At 33.0% G+C, this 14013-nt stretch overlaps 1 pseudogene; it reads left to right on the top strand.

Annotated features, from left to right (window-relative positions):
* The first annotated feature begins 1236 nt into the window (after positions 1-1236).
* On the top strand, positions 1237-13112 carry LOC130244678 (XK-related protein 5-like; annotated as a pseudogene).
* Positions 13113-14013: the final 901 nt, after the last annotated feature.

Consider the following 14013-nt stretch of genomic DNA (forward strand, 5'->3'; position numbering starts at 1 on the left):
TTAAAATTACAATAATGAGATTTTTGTCAATGGTTTTATTTTCATTAAAGAGAATGTAAATAATTTTTTTCTTATCATTAAAGAGAATGTTAATTTCAGAAAAAGACATTTAAATTTAAAGGTATATGAAATGCATATTATATTCTGCATATATAAGAGAGATGGGGGACTGAAAAAGCAACAAATTATGCAAATTTACAAAGAAACTGATCACAGGCAAAGAAACTGATAAAGGATTGTAAAAAAATGTGCTTACAAATATAAATATTACAGCCTTCTTGAGAATAAAGTTAAAAGTATTTTTTAGGACATTGATGAACTTGGTTTTGGAAATTAGATTTAGAGCTAATCTTAGAATTAGAGACAGCGGTTTAATCAAAACACTTGCATTTATAGACATGCTACATTTGGGCAGTAAGATTAATATAATTTTAATTACATTTAATTATTATAATTAATATAATTATTTCTTTAGGTCGGGGTGACACGGTGACTCAGTGGTTAGTACTGTCGCCTCACAGCAAGAAGGTCACTGGTTCGAGTCCCAGCTGTGTGGAGTTTCCCCTCAGGTTTCCTCTATGTGCTCTGGTTTCTCCCACTGTCCAAAGACATGCGATTTAGGTGAATTGGATAAACTAAATTGGCCGTAGTGTATGTGAGAGTGTATGGGTGTTTCCCAGTGCTGAGTTGCCGCTGGAAGGGCATCTGCTGTGTAAAACATAAGCAGGGGCGGATTTTAACAATAAACAAGATAACCAGCCGCTGGGCTACAGGAAATCTGAAGGCCCCAAAATAAATACCTAGAAGTATAAATTATACCTATAAATGATGTATATCATTTATGATATATACATAAGTTGGCGGTTCATTCTGCTGTGATGGCCCCGGATGAATAAAGGGACTATGCCAAAGGAAAATGAATGAATGAGCGAAGTTCTTTATGTCATGTAATAACGTAAAAGCTACAAGCAGTGCATGGTCTCAGCACAAGAAATCTGACTAAAAAAATTAATACGGGCATATCTCAAAAACAAGGAACAAACAAACAAACAAAAAACACAAACAAACAAACAAACTACTGTTTACTGACCATAAAATGTACAAGTATAGGAGTCAGAAGTCTATTTACAAGGACACATTTGCTGGCCTTCATCAAACTGTTCAAATATTTCATATTTTGCTGATGCTGTGACGTCACATATTGAGCGGCAGCCTCCAAAAAACTGTTCACAGGAGCACAAAGCACGCTTAGCACAGAGGCTCGCTGTCCTCTCACAGGCGAACAAACACCACAAAAAGTTTTTAAAACGGCAGAATTGTACAACGATGCAGAATCGAAAGGGAAGTGAAAACACATGGAGTCACGTATGTCTCTACACATTTTCCGTAGTCATTGTTTTATTGGAAAAGGCAGCACGTAAGTTACTTTCTGAATCATCCCTACATTCAAAGCGCTGTGTGTGCTTACTAAACACATTTGGCAGTTTTGTGGAGGTGGTTTTTAGCATGTTCGGTTTTCTTATGAGAATATAAGTTTAGATTTGTTGCACGTTATGGTGTGATTTTGAGCGCCCTTTTCATGAATGGAGAGCTGCAGGAGGCGTGTTCTGTCACACAGATGCTTCACATTATACACACGAGAAGAAAGAGGGGGATGAACAACACTCATAACTTTCATAAATACTGACATAATTACAATGTCCAAAACAGACCATTCGTTTGTGCATTCAAATAGGTGTCTTTAATTATTACGTGGTTGTTATAATTACATTTAACAACAGAAGTCCAATCAACAACAGAATTATTTAAATAATATAGTAATGACAGACAGACAACGACAGATAGATAGATAGATAGATAGATAGATAGATAGATAGATAGAAAGATAGATAGATAGATAGATAGATAGATAGATAGATAGATAGATAGATAGATTTTATAGTTACAAACTAACCTTTTAAAGAAAAAAAAATAGAATAAGAAATGTAAGTGTAAGTAGATCAAGTTTTTAATACAAAATGCATATAAAGAAAACCTAATAGAGAATAGGGTACTTGATTATAGATTATTTAAAATAAAAAATACTGAATAGAAAATACATGTACATAGATTAGTGGCTCATAGCGATTAGAAAATGTTTGTTTATTCATTAATTTTTCTTCAGCTTAGTCCCTTTATTAATCTGGGGTCGCCACAGCAAAATGAACTGTGAACTTATCCAGCATATGTTTTAGACAGCGAATGCCCTTCCAGCTGCAACCCATCACTGGGAAAACATTTGTTTATTTATTTAGAAATATTTATGGGATTACCCTAACCCTGAAGTAATAGAGAAAAAATACTAAGCATTTTTTTTTAAAAAGATAGAATTGAAAATAGATAAGATAATGATTAGAAAGTGACTTTCCATCCATCCATCCATCCATCATTGTAAACACTAGGCAGGGACGCATTTAACCAATAAGCGAGGTAAGCAGCCGCTTAGGGCCCCAGGAAATTTGGGGCCCCCCAATAAATACTTAGAAGTATAAAATATACCTATAAATTATTTATTTATAACATTGTTTTTTTGTCATATTTTATCTAATAAATAAAATTGCATCATAATTATTACGTCTGCGAAAATTTGTCCTCCACCCCCAATAATGGAGCAGTCCAGCAGCCAAATCAGATAAAAGGTTTATCTTTAAAAATGAAACCATTTATTATTTGTAGTTTTTTTATTATTATTTTGAGAAAAAATATACAAAAGAAGATTGAGTGACATAAGTTACAGTCAGCAACAAAAACAAATAAACAAACAAACAAATAAATAAATACAAAGGGTGAATATTAGGACATTTGGGCCACATGGCTAGAATTGCTTATGGCCCCCAAATCACTAATTCCGCCCCTGACACTAGGTGTATACATTTGAAAGATAGGATAGAAAATACCTAATAAAGTGATTTTTAAAGGAACAGAAGATAACACGGATAAATAGAATAGACTGTGATTAGAGTGTTGGCCAAAAATATATCAGCTAGACTCTTTCTCCACAAAATAGCAATAAAAGTAACTTGTTGAATTTCCAAACAAACTTGCACAGCAGCATTGTCTCAAATCTAACTGTTAAAGTATTTTTGTTCTTCAGTGGTGCTGTGCTTCACACACTACCTCAGTACAGGTCAGGAGCTGCTGGCGTGGCTGACTGCGGCTCTGTGTTTGCCCGTCTCTGCTGTTCAGATGCTCAGTCTCAAGTGGTACATCACTGATGAAGAAAGACCCAAGCCTTCAGTCATCCTGCTGCACTGTCTGCATCTGGGCGTCTACCACAGGTCAAAAACACTATATAGAGATTTGAATTCAAGAGTGCTTCAATAGAATAAAACATGTGAATTAATGAAAGCCTAATTTTCCCAGGCAAAATCAAGACAAAAGTATTTTAAAAAAATTTTTTATTTAAATGTTATTTATTTATTTATTATATTTGTTATTTAAAGTACAATAAAGTAAAATAAGTACTATTATGTAAATTGCATAATCAATTAAATCTATTTTTAAGAGAATTAAGGTTAATTTGCAGTAATTGTTTATCCAAAATACAGAAATTCTCTGTTTTTGAAAATACTTCTTTAATTTTTGTTTGTGTGTAATTTCCTTTAATTTTTAAAACTCCGTTGCAATTTTTATTACTATATTATAGTATGTTTTTGGTTTTAATTCAGAAAATATTATTTTATTTTAAGCTTGTCTTAAATAAACACATTTGATAAATAAAACAAACACTGCCAATACTGTTTTATTATTACTGTTGTTATTATTATTATTATTATTATTATTATTATTTAATAAATTGGACTAAAAATATTTTTATTTCTAATTCTTTTTGTTAGAAAATATTTTGTCTTCTTTTACATCAAATCAACATATTAGTATGATTTTTGAAGATTCATATGAAATTAAAGACTGAAGATTTGAGTAATGATGCAGAAAATTCTACTTTACCATTTCGGAAATTGATAATATTTTATATTAATATAAACACACCCATAAAAATATTATACATTTTTACTATTAATATATTAATATGCATACTACATTTTAAATAGTCCCAATATTTCTGATTTACTGCGTTTTTATTAAATTAAATAGGCTTTGGTGAATAAGAAATCTTTCAACAACATTAACAAATATATTTAAATGTATTTTTGCACAGAGGTGTACTTTGTTGTGCAAATATTCCTGACAAGTTTCATTGGATTTGCCCAATATGTTTGATCATACAAGAGGCTGTTAATAATTTCTGAGATGTGTGTGTGTGTGTGTGTTTGGTGTGTTTGTGTGTGTTTGTGGGTGTGTGTGTGTGTGTGTGTGTGTGTGTGTGTGTGTGTGTGTGTGTGTTTGTTTTATGTTTTCAGGTTGTGGAGCTGCATGAAGTCTCAGCCTGAGCAGGTTCAGTTTGGTGCAGTTCTGATACAGCAAGCAGATGTTTCTGTTCTCTGTCTGATCGAAGCCCTGACTCTCAGTCTGCCTCAGAGTTTACTGCAGACCTACAGTTTATTCACCCTTCACCCTGGCCTTCTGTCACCAGGTACAAAAGTTTTCTGTTGAAGCAGTAAAATATTCAGTGTTTATGGCTGAATGAGTGAGTGTGCAGTATACAGGAAAGGCTTAGATAAATGTTTTTATACTAAAGTCACCATAAAATCATTTTTTTTATTTTTATTTTTTAAATGTGAATATTTTATAGAATAATCAGTTTTTATCCTACATTATTTATATATGCTGAGCATTTTTTGGTTTTTAGAAATGAATGTAACCTCATAGGGCCAAAATGGATTAAATAGGAGAAATAAGCATGATCTCATAAAAGCACAGATGGGAGTGTAAAAATGACCTACTGACAATGTAAAAACTGCAAATACATAGATGAAGCTGTTAATTACCATAATCTGCCAGGAGCAATGCAGATTATTAAATTGGGTTACTGTCTTCTTCTGGCATGACAAATAAATGAAGTGGAATTAAGAAGTTTCTTTTTTTTCTGCCTCATGCTGTCTGTTCTCTGTGTTCTTACTCCTACAACAACTACCACAGTTGTGTCAGTGGTGAAATGTGTTAAGACATGATTTCTTTCAGCATTAAATAATGGTGCCAATAGCTGTAAATTAACTAGAACAGGTCCGTAAGGGAGTTCATGGAACTCATTGGAAAAAATGCATTAAAAATAAAAAATAAATGAAAGTATTTGCTTAATAATTTTATCATTTAATTCAGAATGCATTATCAGATATTCTATTAAGATAAGTAGATTAAGATTTATATAAAAAAAATTGGTTTACAAAAAAAAACAAGCAAACCAAAATGTAAATTAGGTGGGATTAAAATAAATATAGATATAATTAATAAATACAAAATATAATTCAAATGAATTAAATAAATGATTCACATTTTGATTGAAATGAATAATAAATGTAATTAAATATGTAAATAGATGTCAATATACATGAATACTTGTTATAGCAGATTTAATAATAGAGATATGTTATTTTTGTCTTCATGCAAAAAAAATATTTTGCATTTTGGAATAAATTATGCTTATTTCATTTAAAGACTTCTATTCTATAAATTCTTAAAAAAATTCAAAGTAAATCCTGACTGTTTTTTTTAACTCAAAAGATGGTTTACACATCGACACAAGCTGTTTGTAAAGCTTTAATCTTTAATCAAAGTAACTTTTGTTCACGTGTTCTCTGATGATGCGGGCTGGGCAACTTGTCACTCAGATAGCATCACACAAAAAAAGCAACAGCAATGATCCAATCAATTACTCATGGACAAAACCAAGCCCTGCCCTATATTTGATCCTGTTTCACTCAGATGTATGGCATAATGAATCAGTTTCACACAGTCACAGGAGGTTGTTTATTCCCTGAATCTCTCTCTCTCTCTCTCTCTCTACAGTGGTCTTATGCATCGGGCTGAGTCTGCTGTATGTGTCGTGGTTTGTGGTCCTGTACAGCCGCTCATGTTTTCTGCTGCGTCCCGCTCATCTGCACATGACTCCTGCTGCAGTGCTGTGCCAGTTCATATGGAGAGCAGGCATGCTGAGTGCCAGAGTGACCAGCTTGATGCTCTTTTGCAGCACCTTTCACTGGTGGACCTGTGGAGTCCTGGGTGAGCTTTCATATCAATAATGTTTTCATACAGATAGTTTTGCAAGACAGCCTTTTTAGCGATTTGCCATTGCACACCAATGATTCAAAGGAACACTCCGTTATTTTTTTCACCTAGAAGTTTAAGTCATCTAGAGTTAAACACTTGAGTTTTAACATATTTTTTTCTCACATACATGTCAGACATGAAACACAATAAAGATAGCTTTTAACTTTTTGTGTAACCCTTCCAACCCGGAACAAATCTCGTCACATACATATACATTTAAGTTAGGGCTAAGCGATATTGCGAAAAAAAATAAATAGATCAAGATATCATGTTTCATATCATTTGCTATCGATAATTATTGAATATTTTACAATATATTTAGAAATAATATATTAATAGATAATAGATAATAATAATAATAATAGATTATTTTGGTTATTTAACCACATTATTTTAATTTACCAACATTACTAAGGCATTACTAACAATACTAAGGTTTTAATTGTCAAAACAAAAATATTTAAACAAAATATCTCATCTCTTTATAATAAAATAAACATAAGTGTTAAAGAGATACTTAAACTTGATTAATAAAATGTTACAAAGTGTGTGCAATGGTAAAGATAGATTAATATCTGTAAGGTGTCAATAATAATGATACAGTAAACCCACAAACTCTATAAACAAAACTAATTATATTGATCAAATCTGAGTTTTTAAGTAAAGGAACTAACCATTATTATTCAAATACATATTGCAACATTACAGATTGTGAAGTTGAATGACCTACATTAACCCTATGCTAAAAATCGTTCAGATGGGGAGCCACGGGCCTGGGATGCATTAGAAAAGAAACCAAAAAGCCACTCTTGCGACATCATCTTTTATTTACAATCTCTTCATTGCTGCTATAACGGCACTAATTTTCACATTGTTGTTATTCTGACCTGAAATGACAAGCTGCCATTATACTGAAATGTGTATATTCCATACAAAGTGGGAAGCAGATTGGTTAGTTCTAGCACTCGGGGCATTCGGAAAAGTTAGAGATGTTTTTCAACTAGTTGTACCTGGAAAATGCGTGAGCGTTAAATGCGCGCCGCTTGCACGCCGTGAGCATTTCAATCCCATGTACGCATCGTGCACGCCTCTATTGAAAATGACAAACTGACACCCTAAGCTTATTGGCGTTGCTTCCAAGGTACATGCTCAGCAGCCACATTGATAAAGCTATTGCCTTCATACCAAAACTACATACCGAACTTTTTTTATTATCGACATTGATTAGGGTGTCGCATAATAAATACCAATATCGATTTTATCGCCCAGCCCTAATTTAAGTTCTATAAAATATATATATATATAACAATGATAATAACTAAAAGAGACTATTTTTTTATTTATTTTTTTTAAGTAAAAAAAGAGAGATGAGAGTTTCCTACTCTTCTGAAATAACTGAACATCTACTTTAGCTGATATAAAACGGTTATATGAAACAAGTAATATAAAATATATTGGTACAGCCCCTTACAGTATATCATATTTATGATATTATTGGGATAATATTATCTAAAACAGCTGCCACAAATTTACAATCCAATTCAGCCATCTTTTGGTCTGGCTGGAGGACTTTTAGCTTAGCTTAGCATAAATCATTGAACCTGATTAGATCATTAGCATTTCATTCAAAAACTTCATGACTACTGCAGGTGCAATGTTATTATTATTAGGTGTAATATCGTTGCGCCTGCTGTGCCCATGGTAGGGCAGCAAAGTTCCTTGATTATTACACCAGAATGAGAGTATAGTTCCCAACCATATTGGCCTGAAAATAACAACGTTTTGTTTTGCCGTCCGTCTTAATGCACAATGTACCTGTAACTACAGAAAGAGTCAAGTTTTAAATAGGAAAATAATATAAATGCTTTTTTTGAGTGAGATGCTAATGGTCTAATCCATAGCTTTCAACCCTCCAGTTTTTTGCCTGGATTCTCTCTTATTTTATTATTCTATCCCGCTATCATACTGTTAACGTATTTTCCCATATTTCTTCTGTAATTTTTAATATTTCTATGAAAAGTGAAAGTAGCATCAAAGAGCCAATCGCAAATGTGATTTAATTGCAAAAGCTGTTGAAGAGAATTATGCTTTCGCTTTATATTGACTTGAAAGCACATGAAATTAATATTAAAATTCACTTCATTTCCATTAAAGCTATGCGTCGACCGTCGTCCTTCCTATGCAAACTCTGAATCAGTCATGTAAATCAGCCTTAACAGTGCTGACTGACGGACGCGCTCCTTATAAAGACACTGTTCCCAGATCAACTTCTGTATATGAGATTTGAAGAGAAACGAAAGTAGACACTTTGGGATTTGGGTTTTTGAAACAGACAGATACACTCAATAATATGTAAAAACTTCCATCCTGGCGTGTTTTATTTTAAACACAAATAGTTTTGTCTTAAATGAACACAAACTGTTACAAAAGTAATCGAATACTTTCATTATAGATCTGTGCATTCTTAAAGTGACAGCTCTGTATCAAACTAAACAGTGGATCAAAATGAGAGATTCACTAAATAACTAAAGTCACTTTAATCAATATTTAAAGTGAATAAAAAGTGAACGAGAATTGATGACTTGGTTTAATTTCTGTATTTTCAATTTTGCAATGTTTGTTATTTATTATATAATTTGAAGCTAATTTCCTTCCTGTATTTGCATATAACAGTTTCAACTAAGCTCATATACAATTAAACTGCTCTGAATGAACAGATTTAGGAGTTTGGGGTCATATTTTGGGAGTCCTTTGAGATTTTTTTTTGTCTGTGGTGGGGTATGGGGGTACGGGCATGTCCCGTATTTTTACATCCCAATGTTGACAGGTATGGTCTAATCTGATTCAATAATTTATGCTAAGCTAAGCTAAAAGTGCTCCCGCCAGACCCGGAGATCGGCTGAATAGATTCAAAAAATGGTAAAACTCAACTGTTTAATTCTAGGGGACTTGAATGAAATTGAAATGAGCCTATTCCCAAAAAAGGAGTGTTCCTAAGGTAAGACACTGGAGGTAATTACATAAACAAATGTAGATTAGATTACAAACTAAACTAAGATTCTCTTCAGAAGTAAAATATAATAGGCAACACTGTGAACATTTCTTTGCTCCATTAAACAGGACTTGGGGAATATTTGAAATAGAATAAAAAAATAACATGAGAACTAGTAATTTGGTCTTCAACTGTATTTTGTACAAACTACATTATATTTAATATCATATTTTGTACATAATTGATTGAAATTGGCTCATATTTAATGTAATATTTGCTTATTTATACACAACATGGATATTTGGATTATTTAAAAACAATATTAGAGGAAAAATGTAAACAATCAAATTTAAACAATATCAGATTTTAAGAGAAATGATTACAAATGTGTCTGCTGTAGGAATTTTAGAAGATTGATCACTGAAAGATCTTAATCTGTATAACATACAGAAATAATCTGTATGTTTTTTGTATAGTATGTGTTTATTAGGAACCTTTTATGATTGTAAGTTATCTATTGATTTATTAAAACATATAGAAATCAATTTAATCATGACATTGTAGTATTGTGAAAGCTATCAGTTCACTGTATTACCATATTCACCTGCAGTGTTAATAAAGGTCTGCTTTGTGAATGCCTCTTCAATCCTCTGCTCAGGTTTCCACTGGCTCATTATGATGTTCTGGCAAGTGTCCCAGCAGACAGACATCTGCATTAACCGTGGCTCCTGGCGTCTCTTCAACTTTATCTTAGGGGCTTTGTACATTTTCCTCTTCATTAATGTTAAAGACGGTCCATCGCGGTACCGCAATGACTGGGTTTTATCTGGTAAGGTTCTGCCGCATTGCTGTTGTACTTTAGGTTATTTGTGTACTATTATAGTAATTATTAACAGTAATATAATGAGTTATTGTCTTTGTCTGTTGAATGGAAAGCTCACTTATCTACTTATCTGTGTTGCAGTTAATGCTGCTGGAGAACACTTTTCTTCTGCTCCTGGCATCAGACACTTTCAGCGGGCCTTCATGGGACAGCATGAGTATTCCTCTGACTGTCTTATGCAGTTTCCTAATCGGTAAACAATCAGGATGCACTGATATACAATAATCTAATTCATGGTTATCACATGAGATCACATACTAATAGGAATAATTCAGTTCAATTCAATAAACTTTATTGTTTACCCCCACAGGGGTTGGAAAATTGTCTTTAGACAGAGGCTCACACACAACAAACAGCAAAACATAAATACACTTACAATAATTTTACAATTATGTATATGTATATGTACACACATATATATATATATATATATATATATATATATATATATATATATATATATATATATATATATATATATATATATATATATATATATGTATGTATGTGTGTATATATATATATATATATATATATATATATATATATAGATATATAGATATATATATATATATATTATATGTATGTATATGTATGTATGTATATATATATATATATATATGTATATGTGTATGTATGTGTATATATATATGTATGTATGTATAAACATAAAACACTATGAACACTTTCCAGATGCACTGTAAGTTAACTTATTACTTTTTACAAATTTTAGTGGATTGAACATAAAATAATTAAGTTGTCCCAAAAAACTCAAGAATTGTGTTTTTTTAGCTCATTTTAAATAAGTAGTTTGAACAAACAGCAAACTTTTTTGAGTTTTTGAATTATACTGCATTGGCATATTGTGTTTATTATTTTTACATTATTATTTAAAGATTCTTAATGTCAAATGAGTCTTAACTTTATCTTCTCCATTCCTACACTAAAAAAAACAATATGATCAATTATTCCTGACAGCATATGTTTTTGGTTCTTTGTAACTTATTAAACTAAGTTAATCATGTTCTAACTTAATGTTAGGATATTATAAATTCAATGTACTCCTAAGGTTAATTTGATTCAGCTTAAAAAATTGAGGCAGCCAGTATTTTTTACGGTGTACCAATCATTTTTATTACAACAAATATAGCAAACATAAAACACGATTGTTATGTCACTGTAACGTTACGACTTACGCTCCTCTATTTTTTCAGGTGTCATTTTTCTCATTCTTTATTACCGATTTCTCCATCCGAAATCCACTGAGATCCTCCAAAGCCTGAGACTCCAAATGAGCCTGACAACCGTCGACAAAACCGACACCGACTGCAAAGACACAACGCTGGAATCCTCCACACACAAACATGGCACCTTCTCACTGACCGGTTTTCCTCCTGCTCAGCATCTTCATCCTCTAGAGGGCGACGGACACCATCATCACATGCTAATTAAGCTAGCTCTCAAAACTGGAAACCATGACAAAATCAACAGCATGTATGGAAAAAGAGGGCTTTCAGTCATACTGGGCAAAAACGATGCAAAAGATGAAGATTTGGAAGAAAGTGGATGTAAGCGTTCGTCAATTGAAGCAGGTAAAGCTTCTGAAAACGACCCGATTGAAAGCACCTCTGCAGCTGATGTGAAACAGGTGTCTTTAGAGAAAATAGTGTATAATAGTTGCCCCGTGGACTGCAGCAGTACTGTTTACTTCAGTGCAGAAGCGCAGTCTTATAGCGTCAGTGATTCTATGTTAGAAAAAGACAAAATGGCTGCCATCAGTCCAATTGTGAATGGAGATGAAGTGCATTTGATTGGCAAGCAGCTGTTGAATAGGAATCCGTGTTATACTTCCACTCCAATAGCAGATTTTAAAACAATGCAGACTGTAGGTGATCGACTCGGAGGGGTTAGAAGACAGGTGCAGTTTTGATAGTAAAAACTGGCATGAGGACATGGTAAACAAGGTTTTATTTAGGATAAAACTGGTTTTATTAGCATGTTATAACTAAGGTTGGGTTGTTATAACTAAGGTTGTAGACCAATTTGGCATCGTACGATGTCTAATGTGAAACATCGCAATGGACGATGGCAACGTTGTCACAGGCGACGGTGAATTAATTATTCATGAATAATTAATTAATTCATAACAAATTAATTATTCGTAGCCTACCGTTTCAACTACCTGACCCGCATGGTATTTGATTTACCCATAACCAAATCATAAATAAATAAAGATAAGTTACACACAAATTACCACCTGTCAATCACTTTTTCCGCGGGACTCTTGCATTAATAGGCAGAGTGATCTGTGTCATTATAATGCCGTCCACAAACTTGGTTGGTAAAAAGGTGCACAACCAACAGCAACCAACCAACAGTATCTGAGGTTTTCGCTAAAATTACTAGGTACAAGCGTGAAAGCGAAAGATTGAAGCAGTGTACTGATGCTGTGACACATTACCTGATAGATTCAATAGACCAAAGAGTCGTTAGATATTAATTAAATATCACGTTTAACAACTATAGTGAGACGCGATCCAGTGGTACATCCTTGATAAACTGTCCAATCTGTACTGCCCTCTGGGGTTTTGTGCTCAAAGCACCCTCTGACTGCCTGTGCATGTGGTCACGTGATGTATGTTTAAATGCTAGATAAAATGCCAGTGTGGACGTGGATTGTTTTCATTCTATAATGTCATTTTAAAACTAAGACGTATTAGTGTAAACGGGGCCCAAATGTGTATTTTTTTGCAAGCGGGTTGCTGCTGCGACAGGGGCGGAGTGGAGGATTGCGATTCCGGCTCAGCACCGTTATGTCTTATCGGCTATCGGTGATGGACGATGGCATCATCTATCGGCCCAACCCTAGTTATAACCACTTTAAGCTGCTACAGTAGTTATCTGTATTTGGAGTTTGGTAGTATTAGCTATAAGCTCATTGAATCAGAATGGGTTTACGTTTATTGTGTGTGTGTTTAAATAAGTTGATGTATTTTAGTGCCTGTTCTTTTTTCTTTATATGATTTTATATGTGTGTTTTAAATATATTTTATGTAATTTGTTTGATTTATTAATATATATGATGAGGGAACAGACTATATTTTTTAAATGTTATTTATGGATAATCTGTGGATAAAAGCTAATTTTATAATTCATTTTTTAAATAATATGTAATATTAAGTAATTCACTTTTAAAATATTATGTAAACATAAATCATATTTTTTTTATGCAAGACACTGCAGGTGAATAGGGCTTATAAACACTGGATGAAGTCAAGTTCAAATTGTAGTTTATTTACCTTTTTTTTTCACGCATCAGAGTCAAATTGGGTGGCCTCAGTGGTTAGCACTTTCACCTCATAGCAAGAAGGTCGCTGGTTCAAGTCCCGACTGGGCCAGTTGGCATTTCTGTTTGGAGTTTGCATGTTCTCCCCATGTTCGCGTGGGTTTCCTCCAGGTGCTCCGGTTTCCCTCACAATCGAAACATATGCAGTATAGGTGAATTCAATTAACTAAATTGGCCATAGTGTGTGAGTGTGTGTGTGAATGATCTATGGAGTGTCTATGGGAGTTTCCCAGTACTGGGTTGCGGCTGGAAGGGCATCCGCTGCATAAAACATATGCTGTAATAGTTGGTGGTTCATTTCTGCTGTGGTGACCACTGAAATAGAGACTAACCCAAAGAAAATGAATGAATAGTTAATTTTTTGTAATTTTTTTTACAGAGTGGCTTTTGGAAATATGTTTTTGTCATTACATAAATCAGAAAATACTGTGAACATTCAAATAAAATCTAAACTTTTATGTAGAAAAACAATATTGTAGTCAGACATTATATATAAACATATCCCTCTATAAAAACCTTCAACAAATACTGTAGATATGATTAAAACAGTTTACAGTTTGGTACTGAGATGAAAAATTGATGGTT

Source organism: Danio aesculapii, chromosome 17, assembly GCF_903798145.1.
Source record: "Danio aesculapii chromosome 17, fDanAes4.1, whole genome shotgun sequence".
NCBI classification, from domain to species: domain Eukaryota; kingdom Metazoa; phylum Chordata; class Actinopteri; order Cypriniformes; family Danionidae; genus Danio; species Danio aesculapii.